At 42.6% G+C, this 25,244-nt stretch overlaps 16 non-coding genes across 16 annotated transcripts; all 16 read left to right on the forward strand.

The window, feature by feature from the left end:
• Nucleotides 1–7,896: 7,896 nt before the first annotated feature.
• On the forward strand, nucleotides 7,897–7,969 carry trnar-ucg (transfer RNA arginine (anticodon UCG)). Its single transcript has one exon. It is a non-coding gene; the product is annotated as a tRNA-Arg (tRNA).
• A 672-nt stretch (nucleotides 7,970–8,641) lies between these two features.
• On the forward strand, nucleotides 8,642–8,715 carry trnai-aau (transfer RNA isoleucine (anticodon AAU)). The gene has a single exon. It is a non-coding gene; the product is annotated as a tRNA-Ile (tRNA).
• Nucleotides 8,716–9,838: 1,123 nt separating this feature from the next.
• Nucleotides 9,839–9,911, forward strand: trnar-ucg (transfer RNA arginine (anticodon UCG)). Its single transcript has one exon. It is a non-coding gene; the product is annotated as a tRNA-Arg (tRNA).
• A 665-nt stretch (nucleotides 9,912–10,576) lies between these two features.
• On the forward strand, nucleotides 10,577–10,650 carry trnai-aau (transfer RNA isoleucine (anticodon AAU)). The gene has a single exon. It is a non-coding gene; the product is annotated as a tRNA-Ile (tRNA).
• Nucleotides 10,651–11,779: 1,129 nt separating this feature from the next.
• On the forward strand, nucleotides 11,780–11,852 carry trnar-ucg (transfer RNA arginine (anticodon UCG)). The gene has a single exon. It is a non-coding gene; the product is annotated as a tRNA-Arg (tRNA).
• Nucleotides 11,853–12,524: 672 nt separating this feature from the next.
• Nucleotides 12,525–12,598, forward strand: trnai-aau (transfer RNA isoleucine (anticodon AAU)). The gene has a single exon. It is a non-coding gene; the product is annotated as a tRNA-Ile (tRNA).
• Nucleotides 12,599–14,472: 1,874 nt separating this feature from the next.
• Nucleotides 14,473–14,546, forward strand: trnai-aau (transfer RNA isoleucine (anticodon AAU)). The gene has a single exon. It is a non-coding gene; the product is annotated as a tRNA-Ile (tRNA).
• A 2,303-nt stretch (nucleotides 14,547–16,849) lies between these two features.
• Nucleotides 16,850–16,923, forward strand: trnai-aau (transfer RNA isoleucine (anticodon AAU)). The gene has a single exon. It is a non-coding gene; the product is annotated as a tRNA-Ile (tRNA).
• A 1,129-nt stretch (nucleotides 16,924–18,052) lies between these two features.
• trnar-ucg (transfer RNA arginine (anticodon UCG)) lies at nucleotides 18,053–18,125 on the forward strand. Its single transcript has one exon. It is a non-coding gene; the product is annotated as a tRNA-Arg (tRNA).
• Nucleotides 18,126–18,797: 672 nt separating this feature from the next.
• Nucleotides 18,798–18,871, forward strand: trnai-aau (transfer RNA isoleucine (anticodon AAU)). The gene has a single exon. It is a non-coding gene; the product is annotated as a tRNA-Ile (tRNA).
• Nucleotides 18,872–19,992: 1,121 nt separating this feature from the next.
• On the forward strand, nucleotides 19,993–20,065 carry trnar-ucg (transfer RNA arginine (anticodon UCG)). The gene has a single exon. It is a non-coding gene; the product is annotated as a tRNA-Arg (tRNA).
• A 1,074-nt stretch (nucleotides 20,066–21,139) lies between these two features.
• On the forward strand, nucleotides 21,140–21,213 carry trnai-aau (transfer RNA isoleucine (anticodon AAU)). The gene has a single exon. It is a non-coding gene; the product is annotated as a tRNA-Ile (tRNA).
• Nucleotides 21,214–22,342: 1,129 nt separating this feature from the next.
• On the forward strand, nucleotides 22,343–22,415 carry trnar-ucg (transfer RNA arginine (anticodon UCG)). Its single transcript has one exon. It is a non-coding gene; the product is annotated as a tRNA-Arg (tRNA).
• A 672-nt stretch (nucleotides 22,416–23,087) lies between these two features.
• Nucleotides 23,088–23,161, forward strand: trnai-aau (transfer RNA isoleucine (anticodon AAU)). The gene has a single exon. It is a non-coding gene; the product is annotated as a tRNA-Ile (tRNA).
• A 1,121-nt stretch (nucleotides 23,162–24,282) lies between these two features.
• On the forward strand, nucleotides 24,283–24,355 carry trnar-ucg (transfer RNA arginine (anticodon UCG)). The gene has a single exon. It is a non-coding gene; the product is annotated as a tRNA-Arg (tRNA).
• A 665-nt stretch (nucleotides 24,356–25,020) lies between these two features.
• Nucleotides 25,021–25,094, forward strand: trnai-aau (transfer RNA isoleucine (anticodon AAU)). Its single transcript has one exon. It is a non-coding gene; the product is annotated as a tRNA-Ile (tRNA).
• Nucleotides 25,095–25,244: the final 150 nt, after the last annotated feature.

Genomic DNA, 25,244 nt, shown 5'->3' on the forward strand with positions numbered 1-25,244 from the left:
GAGATCCAATTCTCCCATCACAGCCATCACTTGGACCAGTAGAAACACAGAACGATCTGCTGCCGTAGACAACTGTATGACAACAACACCCCAGCATTTTTAATATTTCCTCTAGGGATGTTACCACACAGAGTAAAAGGGGGAAATGATGGTGTGAAACAGCAGAGGCACTTTGTCAACCCGCTGAGTTAACGTTACTGTCATTAGCATCAAGCTAACTAAACAATGGTACATCCTCACGGTCAGACATTAAGTAAATACATTAACAAAAAGCGGCGGGGCTTTTACTCACCACAACTGCAGAGGCTCCCAGCTTCATTTGAAAGAAACTACATTATAGACGGTCCGTTATTTATTAATCCCTCTGTGTGTTTATATATTTACTTTTTATCCGCTCCGTTGTCTTTGTAAAGTTAACATATCGCACCGTCATTTCAAACTAAAAGCCCCTTATAACCTCAGCTGAGAGAATCCCTCCATTTTCTAAATAGACTTTTATTCTGAAACATTTGTCAGAACTTCCTGTGGAAGATACAGTAGCTTGATAGTTTACTTATGGCGCTTCAAATGTAGCTCCTGCCATCTGCTGGCGCTTTTAGGTGACTACAACAACATGTCGGCTGGCACATGAACAGACACAGTGACTCAAATAATAGTGAAATAAAAATAGGACAAGAATAACCAGATGACATCACACATGCCGTGAAAGACGACCGGGGATAATTGGTGAGTACCAGCGTGTAGCGTGTACCAGGCATAATGCAAGTCCTGAGTCTGAAATATGTCTGTCAGCGAGTCCTACTCCACCTATTTAGACTCCACCATAGACAACGGCAGCATTTCTCCGACCACATAGCGAACCACAAGCTCTGTGGCTTCTTTCAGACTGATAGGTTTAACGTTATCTCTGTTATTAGAACCAAACGACAGCCGTTGCTGTTTCAGAGCTGAAGGATCAGCGTTCTAAAAGTAACGGAAGTAACTGATGTCTTGTTTGAAAATGTACTTAAGTATTTGATTACTCAAACATCAAACTAACGCGTTAGGTTACTCATTACTGCAAAAAGTAATGAAAGTACTCTAACCCAACTCTGATTAGGAGACAATTGGAGCACCTAATGACTGCAAGAGATCGCAGTTTGAATCAGGAGCTATGTGGGAATACAAATCAGCTTGGGACCTTTGACTCAGACCGACCAGGAAATACATCACCACCCATACAATCCATGTCACGCGTAAGAATTGTGTAGTCAATCTGGATTTGATTTGTTAAGTAAACTAGCCCAATTGGGATAGGCTCGTATGATCAGTACTTCACAAACACATGCTGTATGACAGCAACATTATTATTTAAAACACGCAAGTACAAATGGTCTCATACTGTGCAGGCAGGCTTCCAACTTTTCAGAGCCAACGTGCAAGAGGCACAGCGCACGCTCGTCGACCAGGTACTGTGTGTGGAGCGGACTTACCCAGACTCCTTAGTTATTGTCCTTGGTGACTTTAACAAAAGTAACCTCACCCATGAACTCCCCAAATACCAACAGTTTAGAAAATTTCCGACCAGAGAGAAGAATAACTGTCAACGCCTATCATGCCGCCCCTGCGCTGCACTGGGCCACTCTGACCACAACACCGTCCACCTGATTCCCTCATACAGGCAGAAGTTAAAGCTCTGTAAACCTGTTGTGAGGTCATCTAAGAAGTGGAGCAGTGATGCTGCGGAGGATCTTCAGGCGTATTTGGACACCACTGACTGGGATGTTTTCAGGACCGCCACCAATAGTCTAGATGAGAACACAGAGGCTGTGACATCATACATCAGCTTCTGTGAGGACTGCTGTATACTATCACGTACCATGGTGAGGTATAACAATGACAAACCCTGGTTTAGTCCTAAACTCAGACAGTTGAGGCGGCTGAAGGAAGAGGCATTCAGGAGTGGGGACAAGAAGAGGTTTAAAGAGTCAAAGTACAGGTTTAGAAAGGCGGTGATGGAAGCTAAATGGTTGTATGCTGAGAAACTTGAACACCAGTTCTCAGCCAATAGCCCTTTTTAGATAGGAATTGTGCAAATTTGCAGGAAAGCCCAATCAGTCTTTTTTCAGCATTGGCAGCATAAAAACAAAATCGGGGAGTGCGGCAAAATGGCGCCTACCTAATTTGTTTATACAGAATGTGCCTTTTTTGGGGCAATGGGGGGCGTGAGCAAGTAACAAAACGTGTAGGCTAGTCAGTCCTTTGGCGATTCTCTCATAAATCGGCCCGTTCTTCACCTGAATCCTTTCTGCTGTTCTAATCCTGATCTCTGACAGCCATCTGCAGAGCTGCTGTCACCTGCAGTGCTGAAGGCTTCAACTACATATTTTGAAGTATTTGAATGCATTGGTGTGTCAGGTTTTGAACTTCCTGACTCTGAGCTTTTTTCCCCTCTTTTTTTAAAGGTTTGTTTCATTTATTTAATTCATATAAGCAGGCAAAACCAAATACTGTTCAGACTTCCAAATCAACACACTTAAGGTCAGACTACCATATTTAAATCTACACCACAAACTGAGTTTGCAACAGCTGTTCCTGGTGGCCCTGGAGATGGAGAGGCAGGGTGGACAGGGCCCGACTTTGGAGACTCTGGTGTTCTTGATGTGGCTGGCCAGTTGCTCTGCTTATGGGGTTGTCTCCAGGGATTTTGATAGGCCTCTTTTGACTGTCCACAGGGTCAGCCATAGGACGGTGGGTGAGATGGTGGCTGTCCTCTCAAAGTTTGTTTGCCTTCGGCAATGGTTTTGCTTGGCTGGGGCAATAGACAGCAGCCACATTAGAATTATGTCCCAGCTGCCCAGATGGTCACGACTACCAAAACAGTAAGCTGTTCCTGTCAAGGGTGTCCAGGCAGTCTGTGACCACTAGGGTCACGTTATTGACAGTTTTGTGGGTTACATGATTCATGCTGTCTTAAGGTGTGTTCAAAAAGTGATTTTTTGCATGGTGTGATGACATATAAAGTCAGTGCAATGATGTGAATATGCTTCTGCATGAGTTGAACTGTGGAGCAAACTTAAACTTCAGCAAAAACTTTGCGTGATGTTATGTCGTTTTATGTCGTATGTTGTCATTTTCCTGATATCGCCCAGAATGTGAAACGGAGAACAAACTTATTGTCGCCGTCAGTGGGAATCCAGAGCTTAACGACAAAACCGCTCATTGTCAGTAGTGTACAGAGACAGAACAAAATCCCCCTCCACTAACACTAGCCAGACCACTAAATAAAACATACTAAATTGCGTGCCCGTTTTCTTTATTCTGAGTTCAATTTTTGCAACATAAGAGACTTCGGCTGATTACCCAGATGGTTTGAGTGTGATAATAATAAAGCCAAGGTCATGGTTTCAGTCCCCATACTGGTCTTAGATAAGAACCCATGTGTCCTGAGCTCCATGTGTCAGGTTCTGAAACAAAGTTTGATATAAATAGATGTTTACTGCTCTGTAGAAAACAAATATATTAAGGAGAATGTGGGCATTAAGTCCACTCAGTCTCACATGGGAAGCAAGCTATATGTTTGCCTTTACTACAGTAGTAAGCTATCTCCTCCTTAGCAGCTAAAACAGGTATCTAACTTCAAATCAGAGGATTGAGGATTCATGTTCCTTCATAACTAGAGGCTCTTGCCTGATCAGAACAGAATATAGGTGTGGCAGTATGAGGGAGATAAAGGGTTATTGCAAAGATTTAACCTTGTGAAATTTGAAAAGAAAACCGACAACACCACTCTGAGAATTTCACCCCAGGAGTTTTAAATAAGAAATAGAAATGGAAAGGCACACAGGTAAGTTGTACAAGGAAGAGCAGGAGACGTGGTTCTAAGTTTAACAAATATTACCAAATTTATTTAATTGTTCGTCACAAAATATGTTAAAAATGATTTAAAAGAACTAAATTGTTACACCCTGCTCCAGTGGCTGAGGCTTACTGACAGTGAAGGGCAAACTGGGGGAAGGAAGTCTAAAATAAATGAGGAGCACCCCACTGGTATGTGACACTCACACAGCATAGAAAACCAAAACCAGGATCACACAGCAAACGAAGGGAAACAACCACCCGGGACACTGCCACCACCGTTGGCTCTCAGCGACTACAGGGAGAGGGGAGAACACAATTAGTTTAACACAATATAAACTGATGTAAATCCCTTATAAAAAAAGTATAATAACAGATGTCCAAACACAAAAAAAACTAAAAGTATTAACAGCCTAGGACTGAAACTCAATAGAAATTATGAAACAAAAATCAATTAAACGATTTCATTATTAACAACTTAGCAAACAACAAAAAAACAAAGAGTAAACAAAGAAAAGGGCCTCTGGCCAGAGATACTAAATCAACAAATGAACATAATCATTTCATTGAGATGAAAACTAAATAAGTGACCAACAAATTTAAAAGAATACCATGCACTCAAAAATACCATGCACCCACACACACACACACACACCCTCACTCACACACACACACACACACACACACACACACAGTCCCGACTGGGCAACTGCCACTGAAGCCCGCCGCTAGGAGACAAAGCCTGACGCCGGAGGACCGGGGGCCGAGCAGTGACTTGAAGAAGACAGTCACAATAGTAAGCAGCAGCAGCAGCGGCAGCAAGCGGCGAGCGAAGCAGATAGCAGCGAGCACAGCAGCTGTAGTCTATGTAGCAGGGCGACAGAGCAGCCCCAGGCAAAGCAGCCACCGCACACCGAGGGTAGGCGAAGCAGCAGTTTTCCCGAACTTATCTTAACGTTCAGAGAGTTCAACCACAGGTCCCGATCGGCGGTCGTCCTCTCAGTGAGAGGAGAAAGACGAGGAGGCTCTGCACTGTATCTGGTAGGCCTATCTGGTGCGCTGGTGATACGTTCAGGGTCTGCAACGAAAAACGGACAGGTGAGGTGTTTAGTACCCGGGCTAACAGGCTATTGTTAGAGCCGAATGTAAACACTAAGATGTGCATACCTGTGGGGTATTCCAGAAAGCAGGTTTAGTGAAAACTCTGAGTAGCTATGTTAACCCTGAAATGAGGGAAACTCTGGGTTTTCAGTTCCAGACAGAGAGGTAAGTCAAATCTGAGTCAATCACCATGGCAACTGACTCTGTGAACCTAACCTGCTCGCTGGCAGGTTTTCTATAAGAAACCCTGAGTTCACCCTGTCTCCTCCCTACTGCTGAGCCTGAAGCAAGCTGGCAGACACACATGGGTTGTTCGTATGTAGGAAATGTGATCGATATCGAGGCAGAATTAATTCACAATGCTTTACGTCGGGAGAGGATCTTCAGAACCCGTTTAGATGTGCTGTCTTCCCCAATGAATATCTGTTTGAACGGTAGGGGAGAGTGGGGTGATTTGTGCCAGTGGGAGAGTTGTGCCACCCCTTGTTTCTAGAAAACCATAGAAGAAATTGGTCATGTGACCTCATATTTTTGAAGAGGCATCTATTTTACTCAGCCTGTGGAGAAAAGAGGCACATGGCACAAGAGGTAAGCAGATTTAAGTCCAAAAAACTGTTTTTTTGCCATTCAAAGTGATTTTTTTATGATCATGGTTTATTGATTGTTGTGTCTGAACAATTATAGATAAGTTTGAAAACATTTCATACATGAGTTAGTACTTTAGTAAGCTACAATATGAGGCTATACTGTTAGCATGATGTTAGCTCTAAACTGCTGGATGATACAAGTTTGCTAAAATGGTGGGGATGGGGTGATTTGTGCCAAAAGGCCTGGGTTAAGTTGTGCCAGTGGCACAACTCATCCCCACTGATGATTATGATTAACATATTATTTTATTGTAATTATTGAATTATTTTATTTTATCACTAAAATGATGTGACATTTTTGATTTTAGACCAAAAGCCATAATGCCATGCCTTTACAAAAGGACAGACAGGGGTTCAACCCCTCTTATGGAGTTGGACAGAGCAGTGAGAGAGGTGCAACAGGGGAAGGTCTGTAAATAGGCCTTGTTGAAGATTGCAGCTTTTGAGCCATCAGACACACACACACACACACACACTCTCTCTCTCTCTCTCTCTCTCTCTCTCTCTCTCTCTCTCTCTCACACTCACACTCACACTCACACACACACACACACACACACACACACACACACACACTCTACTGGCCAGGAGTCGACATTTATGACCTGGAGCCTTCATTTTTAATTTCATCTTGTTCTTAACATTTTAAATAGGCCTTGTTGAAGAATATTGCAGCATTGACAAGTGGCATGTTGTGTTGTAGCCTGGTTCTGAGAATTGCAGTTGATTTTCTTCAGGTTTAACTTAATTTTATTCTGAAAATGTTAAATATTATGTAGACCTACTTCTAGCCTATCTTTCATGTATTCAACATGTTATCTACTGCTAAAATTGGCATTTGATGTTATTAAAAAAAGCTTTATTAAGTAATTTGGTATTGAATTTGTCTTGCTTTGATACAGCATTACAGTATATTAGATGAAAATGTTCTGTTTTACTTCAATAATCAATGGCACAATTTACCCCAACATATTTTCTCCAAAGGCACAACTCACTCCGCATCAGGGGCAAATTGTGCCACGAGACCACTTTTTTTTGGAAAGCCATATTTTTTAAACAGTTTATTTAAGATCCAAAGTGGTTGTTCCCAGGGATGCCCCACATCCTGAAATATATGTACATATTTTAGTTGTACGCATTACTGCCATGCCCTCTCTTTAAAGTCACCTCAAGTAAAAACTGGCACATCTCACCCCACTCTCCCCTACCGTTTTTTCATTAGGCTCTATCATTTACCGGCCACGCATATCAAATCTGACACAACACGGACGTGCGTTTTCATCAGAGCAAATGTGCATCGGGCTACGTTTTTTTGGGAATAGTAGCTTTTTATATGATGTTGGTGACGTTTTGCGGCCTCTGCCTTCTTTATGTTGGCTGAGTAGAACTCGAATATTACTAAGCAGGATATTAGGCAAGAGGACATACAAGTTGAAACAGTATTTTTGGGGGTATTAAATTACTAGTGGCCTACAGTACATAATGAAATAGCCACTGAATGACAGGTTATTTAAGCTACTTTGTTTAATAAATCAAATATGAATCAAACTAAAGAAAGGTACAGTCATGGCCAAGTCAAATATGCCTTACCTGTTTGAGTGATGTTTTTATATTTCATTTTAAGCTGCTTCCAAGTGTGTTTTTCTGCTGTGAGATTGCACCTACATGAAAATCAGATTTTATTCAAAACTATTCAAAATTATTCAAGGCTCGCCTGCATTCAGCCACAGCAGCATATCATACTGCTACAGGCATTAAAGCTACTCTTACCCTTCTTGCATTTCACACAGCACAACACAGTTTGAACATCCACAACTCCACCTCCCTCCAAATGCCTACTCCCCCCTCCTCCATTACGTCCTCATTACGTCTATGATAGACGTAGCTGTTGGCAAGGTAACGTTAGATACACGGAAGAGGAGAGCGAGTGTAACGTTACAACCAAGACAGTCAAACGCAACTCCGGAGTTTTAAAACTCAACCGGAGTCAGTGATGATAAGGCACTAGTAATGTCACAATCATGGGATCAATCCCCATACCAGCCATAGATAAGAATCTATTTGTCATCACCTCCATCTCTCAGGCTCTGATATAAAGTTTGATATGAGAAGATGCTCTGCAGGAAAGAATTTTTATGGAGAATGTGGGCGTAACCTCCAGTGAGTCTCAAATGCGAGACTGCCATCTACCATTCAACCTAATTCCCCTCCACAGAAGCAAGCTATATGTTTGTCTTTGCTACAGTGGTAAACTATCTCCTACTTAGCAGCTAAACCATGGAACTTTTCAATTTGTAAACATGAAATGTGGGACCACGTGGCCTAATGGACAAGGCGTCTGACTTCGGATCAGAAGATTGAGGGTTCAAGTCCCTTTGTGGTTGGAAGATCTTACCTAATGAGAACACAATATAGGCATCAATTCTACTGAGTCCTCCCATGGACCGTGAGAGATCCATCAATTAAGGTAATTCCCCTCCACTGTTGGCCACCAAACTAAATGTTTGTGCTTCAATTCTGAGGCAGATTTTGCAACAAAGAAGACATCGGCTGATTACCCAGGTGGTTTGAGTGGGATGCTAATGATGCCATGGTCATGGTTTCAATCCCCATACTGCCCTTAGATAAGAATCCATGTGTCCTGACCTCCATGTGTCAGGTTCTGAAACTATAAGATATATAGCTTTTCTTAATGACAATGGTTTGCTATCTTCTACGTGTTAGATAAACCCATGGAACTTTTTAATTGTATAAATTAATAACTTCTTAGGGAGCACATGGCCTAACGGACCAGGCGTCTGACTTCAGATCAGATAGTAAAAAGTTTGAATCCCTTTTTGTTTGAAAGCTCTGGCCTGATTAGTAAAGAAAGTAGACATTCAATTCTCTAACAGTTCCATGCAACATGTGCAGTTTACCAATTAGTCATTCCCCTTTACCAACTCTTACCTGGAAGGTTTTCCCACCTCACTGCATATCCTAAATGGAGCTACATCCTTTTGTACTCTGTCTTAGCAGTTTGAGAAAAGTTTTACCACCAACACGTTTCAAAACATGGCCAGTTAGCTCAGATGGTTAGAGCGTGGTGCTAATAACACCAAGGTCATGGGTTCAATCCCCATACTGGCCAATGACAAGAACTAATGCTTAATGAGCTCCATGGCTCAGTTTTCTCTACAAACATTGATATAAGAAGATTATTCTGTGGAGACCTTGGGCATTAAGTCCACTCAGTCTCCCATGAGAAGCGAGCGGTCCTCAAGTTAAGGTGATTCCCCTCCACTGACACCAACCTGGGAAGCCGTTGCCTCAGATGGTTAGAGTGTGCTGCCAAAAACGTCAAGGTCAAGGCTTTATCCCCATACTGGCCAATGATTAAAAACAAATGTGACGTTTCAACCTCCCAGGCTATGATGCAATGTTTGATAGAAGAAGGCATACGCTGCTCTGCAGGAAACACATATTCTGTAGGAGGTGGGTATTCGTTCCACAAAGTCTCTCATATGCGGTCTACCAATTCAGGTAATTTCCCCCCCACAGAAGCTAACGAACCAGCAGCCATACAGTTTGCCTTTATGACAATGGTTAGCTATCTCCTACTGAGCAGCTAAACCATGGAACTTTTCAAGTATAAACACTAAATTTTGTGGGACCACGTGGCCTAATCGACAAGGCGTCTAACTTCGAATCAGAGCATTGAGGATTCCTGTTCCTTTGTGGCTGGAAGCTCTTGCCTGATCAGAACAGAATGTAGGCATTAATTCTATTAACATTCCCATGCAATGTGAGTGATCCACCAATTGAATTAATTTCCTAATGCCAACTTTGAAGGTGACCCAACCTTACTAACAGTCCCAAATGGAGTCTCTTTTGTTTTGTTTCTTATTTTGCTACCAAAAAAAGACCAAGAAACTGGCCAGTTACCTCTGATGGTTAGAGTAAGGCACTAGTAATGTCACAATCATGGGATCAATCCCCATACCAGCCATAGATAAGAATGTATTTGTCATCACCTCCATCTCTCAGGCTCTGATATAAAGGTTGATATGAGAAGATGCTCTGCAGGAAAGAATTTTTATGGAGAATGTGGGCGTAACCTCCAGTGAGTCTCAAATGCGAGACTGCCATCTACCATTCAACCTTATTCCCCTCCACAGACGCAAGCTATATGTTGGTCTTTGCTACAGTGGTAAACTATCTCCTACTTAGCAGCTAAACCATGGAACTTTTCAATTTGTAAACATGAAATGTGGGACCACGTGGCCTAATGGACAAGGCGTCTGACTTCGGATCAGAAGATTGAGGGTTCAAGTCCCTTCGTGGTTGGAAGCTCTTACCTAATGAGAACACAATATAGGCATCAATTCTACTAACTCCTCCCATGGACCGTGAGAGATCCATCAATTAAGGTAATTCCCCTCCACTGTTGGCCACCAAACTAAATGTTTGTGCTTCAATTCTGAGGCACAACAAAGAAGACATTGGCTGATTACCCAGGTGGTTTGAGTGGGATGCTAATGATGCCATGGTCATGGTTTCAATCCCCATATTGCCCTTAGATAAGAATCCATGTGTCCTGACCTCCATGTGTCAGGTTCTGAAACTATAAGATATATAGCTTTTCTTAATGACAATGGCTTGCTATCTTCTACGTGTCAGATAAACCCATGGAACTTTTTAATTGTATAAATTAATAACTTCTTAGGGAGGACATGGCCTAACGGACCAGGCGTCTGACTTCAGATCAGATAGTAAAAAGTTTGAATCCCTTTTTGTTTGAAAGCTCTGGTCTGATTAGTATAGAAAGTAGACATTCAATTCTCTAACAGTTCCATGCAACATGTGCAGTTTACCAATTAGTTATTCCCCTTTACCAACTCTTACCTGGAAGGTTTTCCCACCTCACTGCATATCCCAAATGGAGCTACATCCTTTTGTACTCTGTCTTAGCAGTTTGAGAAAAGTTTTACCACCAACAGCTTTCAAAACATGGCCGGTTAGCTCAGATGGTTAGAGCGTGGTGCTAATAACGCCAAGGTCATGGGTTCAATCCCCATACTGGCCAATGACAAGAACTAATGCTTAATGAGCTCCATGGCTCAGTTTTCTCTACAGACATTGATATAAGAAGATTATTCTGTGGAGACCTTGGGCATTAAGTCCACTCAGTCTCCCATGAGAAGCGAGCGGTCCTCAAATTAAAGTGATTCCCCTCCACTGACACCAACCTGGGAAGCCGTTGCCTCAGATGGTTAGAGTGTGCTGCCAAAAACGTCAAGGTCAAGGCTTTATCCCCATACTGGCCAATGATTAAAAACAAATGTGACATTTCAACCTCCCAGGCTATGATGCAATGTTTGATAGAAGAAGGCATACGCTGCTCTGCAGGAAACAAATATTCTGTAGGAGGTGGGTATTCGTTCCACAAAGTCTCTCATACGCGGTCTACCAATTCAGGTAATTTCCCCCCCACAGAAGCTAACGAACCAGCAGCCATACAGTTTGCCTTTATGACAATGGTTAGCTATCTCCTACTTAGCAGCTAAACCATGGAACTTTTCAAGCATAAACACTAAATTTTGTGGGACCACGTGGCCTAATCGACAAGGCGTCTAACTTCGAATCAGAGCATTGAGGATTCCTGTTCCTTTGTGGCTGGAAGCTCTTGCCTGATCAGAACAGGATGTAGGCATTAATTCTATTAACATTCCCATGCAATGTGAGTGATCCACCAATTGAATTAATTTCCTAATGCTAACTTGGAAGGTGACCCCACCTTACTAACAGTCCCAAATGGAGTCTCTTTTGTTTTGTTTCTTATTTTGCTACCAAAAAAGACCAAGAAACTGGCCAGTTACCTCTGATGGTTAGAGTAAGGCACTAGTAATGTCACAATCATGGGATCAATCCCCATACCAGCCATAGATGAGGATCTATGTGTCATCACTTCCATCTCTCAGGCTCTGATATAAAGTTTGATATGAGAAGATGTATGTTGCTCTGCAGGAAAGAATTTTTATGGAGAATGTGGGCGTAACCTCCAGTGAGTCTCAAATGCGAGACTGCCATCTACCATTCAACCTAATTCCCCTCCACAGAAGCAAGCTATATGTTGGTCTTTGCTACAGTGGTAAACTATCTCCTACTTAGCAGCTAAACCATGGAACTTTTCAATTTGTAAACATGAAATGTGGGACCACGTGGCCTAATGGACAAGGCGTCTGACTTCGGATCAGAAGATTGAGGGTTCAAGTCCCTTCGTGGTTGGAAGCTCTTACCTAATGAGAACACAATATAGGCATTAAATCTACTGACTCCTCCCATGGACCGTGAGAGATCCATCAATTAAGGTAATTCCCCTCCACTGTTGGCCACCAAACTAAATGTTTGTGCTTCATTTCTGAGGCAGATTTTGCAACAAAGAAGACATCGGCTGATTACCCAGGTGGTTTGAGTGGGATGCTAATGATGCCATGGTCATGGTTTCAATCCCCATACTGCCCTTAGATAAGAATCCATGTGTCCTGACCTCCATGTGTCAAGTTCTGAAACTATAAGATATATAGCTTTTCTTAATGACAATGGTTTGCTATCTTCTACGTGTCAGATAAACCCATGGAACTTTTTAATTGTATAAATTAATAACTTCTTAGGGAGGACATGGCCTAACGGACCAGGCGTCTGACTTCAGATCAGATGGTAAAAAGTTTGAATCCCTTTTTGTTTGAAAGCTCTGGTCTGATTAGTATAGAAAGTAGACATTCAATTCTCTAACAGTTCCATGCAACATGTGCAGTTTACCAATTAGTTATTCCCCTTTACCAACTCTTACCTGGAAGGTTTTCCCACCTCACTGCATATCCCAAATGGAGCTACATCCTTTTGTACTCTGTCTTAGCAGTTTGAGAAAAGTTTTACCACCAACAACTTTCAAAACATGGCCGGTTAGCTCAGATGGTTAGAGCGTGGTGCTAATAACGCCAAGGTCATGGGTTCAATCCCCATACTGGCCAATGACAAGAACTAATGCTTAATGAGCTCCATGGCTCAGTTTTCTCTACAGACATTGATATAAGAAGATTATTCTGTGGAGACCTTGGGCATTAAGTCCATTCAGTCTCCCATGAGAAGCGAGCGGTCCTCAAATTAAAGTGATTCCCCTCCACTGACACCAACCTGGGAAGCCGTTGCCTCAGATGGTTAGAGTGTGCTGCCAAAAACGTCAAGGTCAAGGCTTTATCCCCATACTGGCCAATGATTAAAAACAAATGTGACATTTCAACCTCCCAGGCTATGATGCAATGTTTGATAGAAGAAGGCATACGCTACTCTGCAGGAAACAAATATTCTGTAGGAGGTGGGTATTCGTTCCACAAAGTCTCTCATACGCGGTCTACCAATTCAGGTAATTTCCCCCCCACAGAAGCTAACGAACCAGCAGCCATACAGTTTGCCTTTATGACAATGGTTAGCTATCTCCTACTTAGCAGCTAAACCATGGAACTTTTCAAGCATAAACACTAAATTTTGTGGGACCACGTGGCCTAATCGACAAGGCGTCTAACTTCGAATCAGAGCATTGAGGATTCCTGTTCCTTTGTGGCTGGAAGCTCTTGCCTGATCAGAACAGGATGTAGGCATTAATTCTATTAACATTCCCATGCAATGTGAGTGATCCACCAATTGAATTAATTTCCTAATGCTAACTTGGAAGGTGACCCCACCTTACTAACAGTCCCAAATGGAGTCTCTTTTGTTTGGTTTCTTATTTTGCTACCAAAAAAGACCAAGAAACTGGCCAGTTACCTCTGATGGTTAGAGTAAGGCACTAGTAATGTCACAATCATGGGATCAATCCCCATACCAGCCATAGATGAGGATCTATGTGTCATCACTTCCATCTCTCAGGCTCTGATATAAAGTTTGATATGAGAAGATGTATGTTGCTCTGCAGGAAAGAATTTTTATGGAGAATGTGGGCGTAACCTCCAGTGAGTCTCAAATGCGAGACTGCCATCTACCATTCAACCTAATTCCCCTCCACAGAAGCAAGCTATATGTTGGTCTTTGCTACAGTGGTAAACTATCTCCTACTTAGCAGCTAAACCATGGAACTTTTCAATTTGTAAACATGAAATGTGGGACCACGTGGCCTAATGGACAAGGCGTCTGACTTCAGATCAGAAGATTGAGGGTTCAAGTCCCTTCGTGGTTGGAAGCTCTTACCTAATGAGAACACAATATAGGCATTAAATCTACTGACTCCTCCCATGGACCGTGAGAGATCCATCAATTAAGGTAATTCCCCTCCACTGTTGGCCACCAAACTAAATGTTTGTGCTTCATTTCTGAGGCAGATTTTGCAACAAAGAAGACATCGGCTGATTACCCAGGTGGTTTGAGTGGGATGCTAATGATGCCATGGTCATGGTTTCAATCCCCATACTGCCCTTAGATAAGAATCCATGTGTCCTGACCTCCATGTGTCAAGTTCTGAAACTATAAGATATATAGCTTTTCTTAATGACAATGGTTTGCTATCTTCTACGTGTCAGATAAACCCATGGAACTTTTTAATTGTATAAATTAATAACTTCTTAGGGAGGACATGGCCTAACGGACCAGGCGTCTGACTTCAGATCAGATGGTAAAAAGTTTGAATCCCTTTTTGTTTGAAAGCTCTGGTCTGATTAGTATAGAAAGTAGACATTCAATTCTCTAACAGTTCCATGCAACATGTGCAGTTTACCAATTAGTTATTCCCCTTTACCAACTCTTACCTGGAAGGTTTTCCCACCTCACTGCATATCCCAAATGGAGCTACATCCTTTTGTACTCTGTCTTAGCAGTTTGAGAAAAGTTTTACCACCAACAGCTTTCAAAACATGGCCGGTTAGCTCAGATGGTTAGAGCGTGGTGCTAATAACGCCAAGGTCATGGGTTCAATCCCCATACTGGCCAATGACAAGAACTAATGCTTAATGAGCTCCATGGCTCAGTTTTCTCTACAGACATTGATATAAGAAGATTATTCTGTGGAGACCTTGGGCATTAAGTCCACTCAGTCTCCCATGAGAAGCGAGCGGTCCTCAAATTAAAGTGATTCCCCTCCACTGACACCAACCTGGGAAGCCGTTGCCTCAGATGGTTAGAGTGTGCTGCCAAAAACGTCAAGGTCAAGGCTTTATCCCCATACTGGCCAATGATTAAAAACAAATGTGACATTTCAACCTCCCAGGCTATGATGCAATGTTTGATAGAAGAAGGCATACGCTACTCTGCAGGAAACAAATATTCTGTAGGAGGTGGGTATTCGTTCCACAAAGTCTCTCATACGCGGTCTACCAATTCAGGTAATTTCCCCCCCACAGAAGCTAACGAACCAGCAGCCATACAGTTTGCCTTTATGACAATGGTTAGCTATCTCCTACTTAGCAGCTAAACCATGGAACTTTTCAAGCATAAACACTAAATTTTGTGGGACCACGTGGCCTAATCGACAAGGCGTCTAACTTCGAATCAGAGCATTGAGGATTCCTGTTCCTTTGTGGCTGGAAGCTCTTGCCTGATCAGAACAGGATGTAGGCATTAATTCTATTAACATTCCCATGCAATGTGAGTGATCCACCAATTGAATTAATTTCCTAATGCTAACTTGGAAGGTGACCCCACCTTACTAACAGTCCCAAATGGAGTCTCTTTTGTTTGGTTTCTTATTTTGCTACCAAAAAAGACCAAGAAACTGGCCAGTTACCTCTGATGGTTAGAGTAAGGCACTAGTAATGTCACAATCATGGGATCAATCCCCATACCAGCCATAGATGAGGATCTATGTGTCATCACTTCCATCTCTCAGGCTCTGATATAAAGGTTGATATGAGAAGATGCTCTGCAGGAAAGAATTTTTATGGAGAATGTGGGCGTAACCTCCAGTGAGTCTCAAATGCGAGACTGCCATCTACCATTCAACCTTATTCCCCTCCACAGACGCAAGCTATATGTTGGTCTTTGCTACAGTGGTAAACTATCTCCTACTTAGCAGCTAAACCATGGAACTTTTCAATTTGTAAACATGAAATGTGGGACCACGTGGCCTAATGGACAATGTGTCTGACTTCGGATCAGAAGATTAAGGGTTCAAGTCCTTTCGTGGTTGGAAGCTCTTACCTAATGAGAACACAATATAGGCATCAATTCTACTAACTCCTCCCATGGACCGTGAGAGATCCATCAATTAAGGTAATTCCCCTCCACTGTTGGCCACCAAACTAAATGTTTGTGCTTCAATTCTGAGAGGCCGTTTACACGTACACAGTGATTTTGATAAACGGAGACATCTTCCTTCGTTTGTGCCCTTCGTTTACACGCAAACGGAGATTTCTCCTCTGAAAACGAGTCTTTCTAAAAACTCCGGCCAGAGTGGAGATTTTGGAAAACTCCGGTTGCGCGTTTGCATGTAAACTGAGATAAACGCAGATAAACGGAGTTATAGGCAGCCCACGTCACAGTATGCGCCGGAACTTGCGCCTGTGTAAAAAGTGCGACCTATGTTGCTATGGTGACAATGGATACATGGAAGGCTTGAGCTTCTCGTTACACTGCCACCTACAGGTTTGGCATGCTCTTGTGTATATATACACGGGTAAGTGTAAACGAAGATCTTTTTGAAAACGGAGACGGTGAAATGTCCGTTTATGAAAATAGCCGGCAACGTGTAAACGGCCTCTGAGGCAGATTTTGCAACAAAGAAGACATCGGCTGATTACCCAGGTGGTTTGAGTGGGATGCTAATGATGCCATGGTCATGGTTTCAATCCCCATATTGCCCTTAGATAAGAATCCATGTGTCCTGACCTCCATGTGTCAGGTTCTGAAACTATAAGATATATAGCTTTTCTTAATGACAATGGCTTGCTATCTTCTACGTGTCAGATAAACCCATGGAACTTTTTAATTGTATAAATTAATAACTTCTTAGGGAGGACATGGCCTAACGGACCAGGCGTCTGACTTCAGATCAGATGGTAAAAAGTTTGAATCCCTTTTTGTTTGAAAGCTCTGGTCTGATTAGTATAGAAAGTAGACATTCAATTCTCTAACAGTTCCATGCAACATGTGCAGTTTACCAATTAGTTATTCCCCTTTACCAACTCTTACCTGGAAGGTTTTCCCACCTCACTGCATATCCCAAATGGAGCTACATCCTTTTGTACTCTGTCTTAGCAGTTTGAGAAAAGTTTTACCACCAACAGCTTTCAGAACATGGCCCGTTAGCTCAGATGGTTAGAGCGTGGTGCTAATAACGCCAAGGTCATGGGTTCAATCCCCATACTGGCCAATGACAAGAACTAATGCTTAATGAGCTCCATGGCTCAGTTTTCTCTACAGACATTGATATAAGAAGATTATTCTGTGGAGACCTTGGGCATTAAGTCCACTCAGTCTCCCATGAGAAGCGAGCGGTCCTCAAATTAAAGTGATTCCCCTCCACTGACACCAACCTGGGAAGCCGTTGCCTCAGATGGTTAGAGTGTGCTGCCAAAAACGTCAAGGTCAAGGCTTTATCCCCATACTGGCCAATGATTAAAAACAAATGTGACATTTCAACCTCCCAGGCTATGATGCAATGTTTGATAGAAGAAGGCATACGCTACTCTGCAGGAAACAAATATTCTGTAGGAGGTGGGTATTCGTTCCACAAAGTCTCTCATACGCGGTCTACCAATTCAGGTAATTTCCCCCCCACAGAAGCTAACGAACCAGCAGCCATACAGTTTGCCTTTATGACAATGGTTAGCTATCTCCTACTTAGCAGCTAAACCATGGAACTTTTCAAGCATAAACACTAAATTTTGTGGGACCACGTGGCCTAATCGACAAGGCGTCTAACTTCGAATCAGAGCATTGAGGATTCCTGTTCCTTTGTGGCTGGAAGCTCTTGCCTGATCAGAACAGGATGTAGGCATTAATTCTATTAACATTCCCATGCAATGTGAGTGATCCACCAATTGAATTAATTTCCTAATGCTAACTTGGAAGGTGACCCCACCTTACTAACAGTCCCAAATGGAGTCTCTTTTGTTTGGTTTCTTATTTTGCTACCAAAAAAGACCAAGAAACTGGCCAGTTACCTCTGATGGTTAGAGTAAGGCACTAGTAATGTCACAATCATGGGATCAATCCCCATACCAGCCATAGATGAGGATCTATGTGTCATCACTTCCATCTCTCAGGCTCTGATATAAAGTTTGATATGAGAAGATGTATGTTGCTCTGCAGGAAAGAATTTTTATGGAGAATGTGGGCGTAACCTCCAGTGAGTCTCAAATGCGAGACTGCCATCTACCATTCAACCTAATTCCCCTCCACAGAAGCAAGCTATATGTTGGTCTTTGCTACAGTGGTAAACTATCTCCTACTTAGCAGCTAAACCATGGAACTTTTCAATTTGTAAACATGAAATGTGGGACCACGTGGCCTAATGGACAAGGCGTCTGACTTCGGATCAGAAGATTGAGGGTTCAAGTCCCTTCGTGGTTGGAAGCTCTTACCTAATGAGAACACAATATAGGCATTAAATCTACTGACTCCTCCCATGGACCGTGAGAGATCCATCAATTAAGGTAATTCCCCTCCACTGTTGGCCACCAAACTAAATGTTTGTGCTTCATTTCTGAGGCAGATTTTGCAACAAAGAAGACATCGGCTGATTACCCAGGTGTTTTGAGTGGGATGCTAATGATGCCATGGTCATGGTTTCAATCCCCATACTGCCCTTAGATAAGAATCCATGTGTCCTGACCTCCATGTGTCAAGTTCTGAAACTATAAGATATATAGCTTTTCTTAATGACAATGGCTTGCTATCTTCTACGTGTCAGATAAACCCATGGAACTTTTTAATTGTATAAATTAATAACTTCTTAGGGAGGACATGGCCTAACGGACCAGGCGTCTGACTTCAGATCAGATGGTGAAAAGTTTGAATCCCTTTTTGTTTGAAAGCTCTGGCCTGATTAGTAAAGAAAGTAGACATTCAATTCTCTAACAGTTCCATGCAACATGTGCAGTTTACCAATTAGTCATTCCCCTTTACCAACTCTTACCTGGAAGGTTTTCCCACCTCACTGCATATCCTAAATGGAGCTACATCCTTTTGTACTCTGTCTTGGCAGTTTGAGAAAAGTTTTACCACCAACAAACTTCAAAACATGGCCGGTTAGCTCAGATGGTTAGAGCGTGGTGCTAATAACGCCAAGGTCATGGGTTCAATCCCCATACTGGCCAATGACAAGAACTAATGCTTAATGAGCTCCATGGCTCAGTTTTCTCTACAAACATTGATATAAGAAGATTATTCTGTGGAGACCTTGGGCATTAAGTCCACTCAGTCTCCCATGAGAAGCGAGCGGTCCTCAAGTTAAGGTGATTCCCCTCCACTGACACCAACCTGGAAGCTGTTGCCTCAGATGGTTAGAGTGTGCTGCCAAAAACGTCAAGGTCAAGGCTTTATCCCCATACTGGCCAATGATTAAAAACAAATGTGACGTTTCAACCTCCCAGGCTATGATGCAATGTTTGATAGAAGAAGGCATACGCTGCTCTGCAGGAAACAAATATTCTGTAGGAGGTGGGTATTCGTTCCACAAAGTCTCTCATACGCGGTCTACCAATTCAGGTAATTTCCCCCCCACAGAAGCTAACGAACCAGCAGCCATATAGTTTGCCTTTATGACAATGGTTAGCTATCTCCTACTTAGCAGCTAAACCATGGAACTTTTCAAGCATAAACACTAAATTTTGTGGGACCACATGGCCTAATCGACAAGGCGTCTAACTTCGAATCAGAGCATTGAGGATTCCTGTTCCTTTGTGGCTGGAAGCTCTTGCCTGATCAGAACAGAATGTAGGCATTAATTCTATTAACATTCCCATGCAATGTGAGTGATCCACCAATTGAATTAATTTCCTAATGCCAACTTGGAAGGTGACCCCACCTTACTAACAGTCCCAAATGGAGTCTCTTTTGTTTTGTTTCTTATTTTGCTACCAAAAAAGACCAAGAAACTGGCCAGTTACCTCTGATGGTTAGAGTAAGGCACTAGTAATGTCACAATCATGGGATCAATCCCCATACCAGCCATAGATAAGAATGTATTTGTCATCACCTCCATCTCTCAGGCTCTGATATAAAGGTTGATATGAGAAGATGCTCTGCAGGAAAGAATTTTTATGGAGAATGTGGGCGTAACCTCCAGTGAGTCTCAAATGCGAGACTGCCATCTACCATTCAACCTTATTCCCCTCCACAGACGCAAGCTATATGTTGGTCTTTGCTACAGTGGTAAACTATCTCCTACTTAGCAGCTAAACCATGGAACTTTTCAATTTGTAAACATGAAATGTGGGACCACGTGGCCTAATGGACAAGGTGTCTGACTTCGGATCAGAAGATTAAGGGTTCAAGTCCTTTCGTGGTTGGAAGCTCTTACCTAATGAGAACACAATATAGGCATCAATTCTACTAACTCCTCCCATGGACCGTGAGAGATCCATCAATTAAGGTAATTCCCCTCCACTGTTGGCCACCAAACTAAATGTTTGTGCTTCAATTCTGAGAGGCCGTTTACACGTACACAGTGATTTTGATAAACGGAGACATCTTCCTTCGTTTGTGCCCTTCGTTTACACGCAAACGGAGATTTCTCCTCTGAAAACGAGTCTTTCTAAAAACTCCGGCCAGAGTGGAGATTTTGGAAAACTCCGGTTGCGCGTAAACGAAGGCAGCCCACGTCACAGTATGCGCCGGAACTTGCGCCTGTGTAAAAAGTGCGACCTATGTTGCTATGGTGACAATGGATACATGGAAGGCTTGAGCTTCTCGTTACACTGCCACCTACAGGTTTGGCATGCTCTTGTGTATATATACACGGGTAAGTGTAAACGAAGATCTTTTTGAAAACGGAGACGGTGAAATGTCCGTTTATGAAAATAGCCGGCAACGTGTAAACGGCCTCTGAGGCAGATTTTGCAACAAAGAAGACATCGGCTGATTACCCAGGTGGTTTGAGTGGGATGCTAATGATGCCATGGTCATGGTTTCAATCCCCATACTGCCCTTAGATAAGAATCCATGTGTCCTGACCTCCATGTGTCAGGTTCTGAAACTATAAGATATATAGCTTTTCTTAATGACAATGGCTTGCTATCTTCTACGTGTCAGATAAACCCATGGAACTTTTTAATTGTATAAATTAATAACTTCTTAGGGAGGACATGGCCTAACGGACCAGGCGTCTGACTTCAGATCAGATGGTAAAAAGTTTGAATCCCTTTTTGTTTGAAAGCTCTGGTCTGATTAGTATAGAAAGTAGACATTCAATTCTCTAACAGTTCCATGCAACATGTGCAGTTTACCAATTAGTTATTCCCCTTTACCAACTCTTACCTGGAAGGTTTTCCCACCTCACTGCATATCCCAAATGGAGCTACATCCTTTTGTACTCTGTCTTAGCAGTTTGAGAAAAGTTTTACCACCAACAGCTTTCAAAACATGGCCGGTTAGCTCAGATGGTTAGAGCGTGGTGCTAATAACGCCAAGGTCATGGGTTCAATCCCCATACTGGCCAATGACAAGAACTAATGCTTAATGAGCTCCATGGCTCAGTTTTCTCTACAGACATTGATATAAGAAGATTATTCTGTGGAGACCTTGGGCATTAAGTCCACTCAGTCTCCCATGAGAAGCGAGCGGTCCTCAAATTAAAGTGATTCCCCTCCACTGACACCAACCTGGGAAGCCGTTGCCTCAGATGGTTAGAGTGTGCTGCCAAAAACGTCAAGGTCAAGGCTTTATCCCCATACTGGCCAATGATTAAAAACAAATGTGACATTTCAACCTCCCAGGCTATGATGCAATGTTTGATAGAAGAAGGCATACGCTACTCTGCAGGAAACAAATATTCTGTAGGAGGTGGGTATTCGTTCCACAAAGTCTCTCATACGCGGTCTACCAATTCAGGTAATTTCCCCCCCACAGAAGCTAACGAACCAGCAGCCATACAGTTTGCCTTTATGACAATGGTTAGCTATCTCCTACTTAGCAGCTAAACCATGGAACTTTTCAAGCATAAACACTAAATTTTGTGGGACCACGTGGCCTAATCGACAAGGCGTCTAACTTCGAATCAGAGCATTGAGGATTCCTGTTCCTTTGTGGCTGGAAGCTCTTGCCTGATCAGAACAGGATGTAGGCATTAATTCTATTAACATTCCCATGCAATGTGAGTGATCCACCAATTGAATTAATTTCCTAATGCTAACTTGGAAGGTGACCCCACCTTACTAACAGTCCCAAATGGAGTCTCTTTTGTTTGGTTTCTTATTTTGCTACCAAAAAAGACCAAGAAACTGGCCAGTTACCTCTGATGGTTAGAGTAAGGCACTAGTAATGTCACAATCATGGGATCAATCCCCATACCAGCCATAGATGAGGATCTATGTGTCATCACTTCCATCTCTCAGGCTCTGATATAAAGTTTGATATGAGAAGATGTATGTTGCTCTGCAGGAAAGAATTTTTATGGAGAATGTGGGCGTAACCTCCAGTGAGTCTCAAATGCGAGACTGCCATCTACCATTCAACCTAATTCCCCTCCACAGAAGCAAGCTATATGTTGGTCTTTGCTACAGTGGTAAACTATCTCCTACTTAGCAGCTAAACCATGGAACTTTTCAATTTGTAAACATGAAATGTGGGACCACGTGGCCTAATGGACAAGGCGTCTGACTTCGGATCAGAAGATTGAGGGTTCAAGTCCCTTCGTGGTTGGAAGCTCTTACCTAATGAGAACACAATATAGGCATTAAATCTACTGACTCCTCCCATGGACTGTGAGAGATCCATCAATTAAGGTAATTCCCCTCCACTGTTGGCCACCAAACTAAATGTTTGTGCTTCATTTCTGAGGCAGATTTTGCAACAAAGAAGACATCGGCTGATTACCCAGGTGTTTTGAGTGGGATGCTAATGATGCCATGGTCATGGTTTCAATCCCCATACTGCCCTTAGATAAGAATCCATGTGTCCTGACCTCCATGTGTCAAGTTCTGAAACTATAAGATATATAGCTTTTCTTAATGACAATGGTTTGCTATCTTCTACGTGTCAGATAAACCCATGGAACTTTTTAATTGTATAAATTAATAACTTCTTAGGGAGGACATGGCCTAACGGACCAGGCGTCTGACTTCAGATCAGATGGTGAAAAGTTTGAATCCCTTTTTGTTTGAAAGCTCTGGCCTGATTAGTAAAGAAAGTAGACATTCAATTCTCTAACAGTTCCATGCAACATGTGCAGTTTACCAATTAGTCATTCCCCTTTACCAACTCTTACCTGGAAGGTTTTCCCACCTCACTGCATATCCTAAATGGAGCTACATCCTTTTGTACTCTGTCTTGGCAGTTTGAGAAAAGTTTTACCACCAACAAACTTCAAAACATGGCCGGTTAGCTCAGATGGTTAGAGCGTGGTGCTAATAACGCCAAGGTCATGGGTTCAATCCCCATACTGGCCAATGACAAGAACTAATGCTTAATGAGCTCCATGGCTCAGTTTTCTCTACAAACATTGATATAAGAAGATTATTCTGTGGAGACCTTGGGCATTAAGTCCACTCAGTCTCCCATGAGAAGCGAGCGGTCCTCAAGTTAAGGTGATTCCCCTCCACTGACACCAACCTGGAAGCTGTTGCCTCAGATGGTTAGAGTGTGCTGCCAAAAACGTCAAGGTCAAGGCTTTATCCCCATACTGGCCAATGATTAAAAACAAATGTGACGTTTCAACCTCCCAGGCTATGATGCAATGTTTGATAGAAGAAGGCATACGCTGCTCTGCAGGAAACAAATATTCTGTAGGAGGTGGGTATTCGTTCCACAAAGTCTCTCATACGCGGTCTACCAATTCAGGTAATTTCCCCCCCACAGAAGCTAACGAACCAGCAGCCATATAGTTTGCCTTTATGACAATGGTTAGCTATCTCCTACTTAGCAGCTAAACCATGGAACTTTTCAAGCATAAACACTAAATTTTGTGGGACCACATGGCCTAATCGACAAGGCGTCTAACTTCGAATCAGAGCATTGAGGATTCCTGTTCCTTTGTGGCTGGAAGCTCTTGCCTGATCAGAACAGAATGTAGGCATTAATTCTATTAACATTCCCATGCAATGTGAGTGATCCACCAATTGAATTAATTTCCTAATGCCAACTTGGAAGGTGACCCCACCTTACTAACAGTCCCAAATGGAGTCTCTTTTGTTTTGTTTCTTATTTTGCTACCAAAAAAGACCAAGAAACTGGCCAGTTACCTCTGATGGTTAGAGTAAGGCACTAGTAATGTCACAATCATGGGATCAATCCCCATACCAGCCATAGATAAGAATGTATTTGTCATCACCTCCATCTCTCAGGCTCTGATATAAAGGTTGATATGAGAAGATGCTCTGCAGGAAAGAATTTTTATGGAGAATGTGGGCGTAACCTCCAGTGAGTCTCAAATGCGAGACTGCCATCTACCATTCAACCTTATTCCCCTCCACAGACGCAAGCTATATGTTGGTCTTTGCTACAGTGGTAAACTATCTCCTACTTAGCAGCTAAACCATGGAACTTTTCAATTTGTAAACATGAAATGTGGGACCACGTGGCCTAATGGACAAGGCGTCTGACTTCGGATCAGAAGATTGAGGGTTCAAGTCCCTTCGTGGTTGGAAGCTCTTTCCTAATGAGAACACAATATAGGCATCAATTCTACTAACTCCTCCCATGGACCGTGAGAGATCCATCAATTAAGGTAATTCCCCTCCACTGTTGGCCACCAAACTAAATGTTTGTGCTTCAATTCTGAGGCACAACAAAGAAGACATTGGCTGATTACCCAGGTGGTTTGAGTGGGATGCTAATGATGCCATGGTCATGGTTTCAATCCCCATACTGCCCTTAGATAAGAATCCATGTGTCCTGACCTCCATGTGTCAAGTTCTGAAACTATAAGATATATAGCTTTTCTTAATGACAATGGCTTGCTATCTTCTACGTGTCAGATAAACCCATGGAACTTTTTAATTGTATAAATTAATAACTTCTTAGGGAGGACATGGCCTAACGGACCAGGCGTCTGACTTCAGATCAGATGGTGAAAAGTTTGAATCCCTTTTTGTTTGAAAGCTCTGGCCTGATTAGTAAAGAAAGTAGACATTCAATTCTCTAACAGTTCCATGCAACATGTGCAGTTTACCAATTAGTCATTCCCCTTTACCAACTCTTACCTGGAAGGTTTTCCCACCTCACTGCATATCCTAAATGGAGCTACATCCTTTTGTACTCTGTCTTGGCAGTTTGAGAAAAGTTTTACCACCAACAAACTTCAAAACATGGCCGGTTAGCTCAGATGGTTAGAGCGTGGTGCTAATAACGCCAAGGTCATGGGTTCAATCCCCATACTGGCCAATGACAAGAACTAATGCTTAATGAGCTCCATGGCTCAGTTTTCTCTACAAACATTGATATAAGAAGATTATTCTGTGGAGACCTTGGGCATTAAGTCCACTCAGTCTCCCATGAGAAGCGAGCGGTCCTCAAGTTAAGGTGATTCCCCTC

This window comes from Epinephelus lanceolatus, chromosome 15 (assembly GCF_041903045.1).
Source record: "Epinephelus lanceolatus isolate andai-2023 chromosome 15, ASM4190304v1, whole genome shotgun sequence".
Classification (NCBI taxonomy): Eukaryota; Metazoa; Chordata; class Actinopteri; order Perciformes; family Serranidae; genus Epinephelus; species Epinephelus lanceolatus.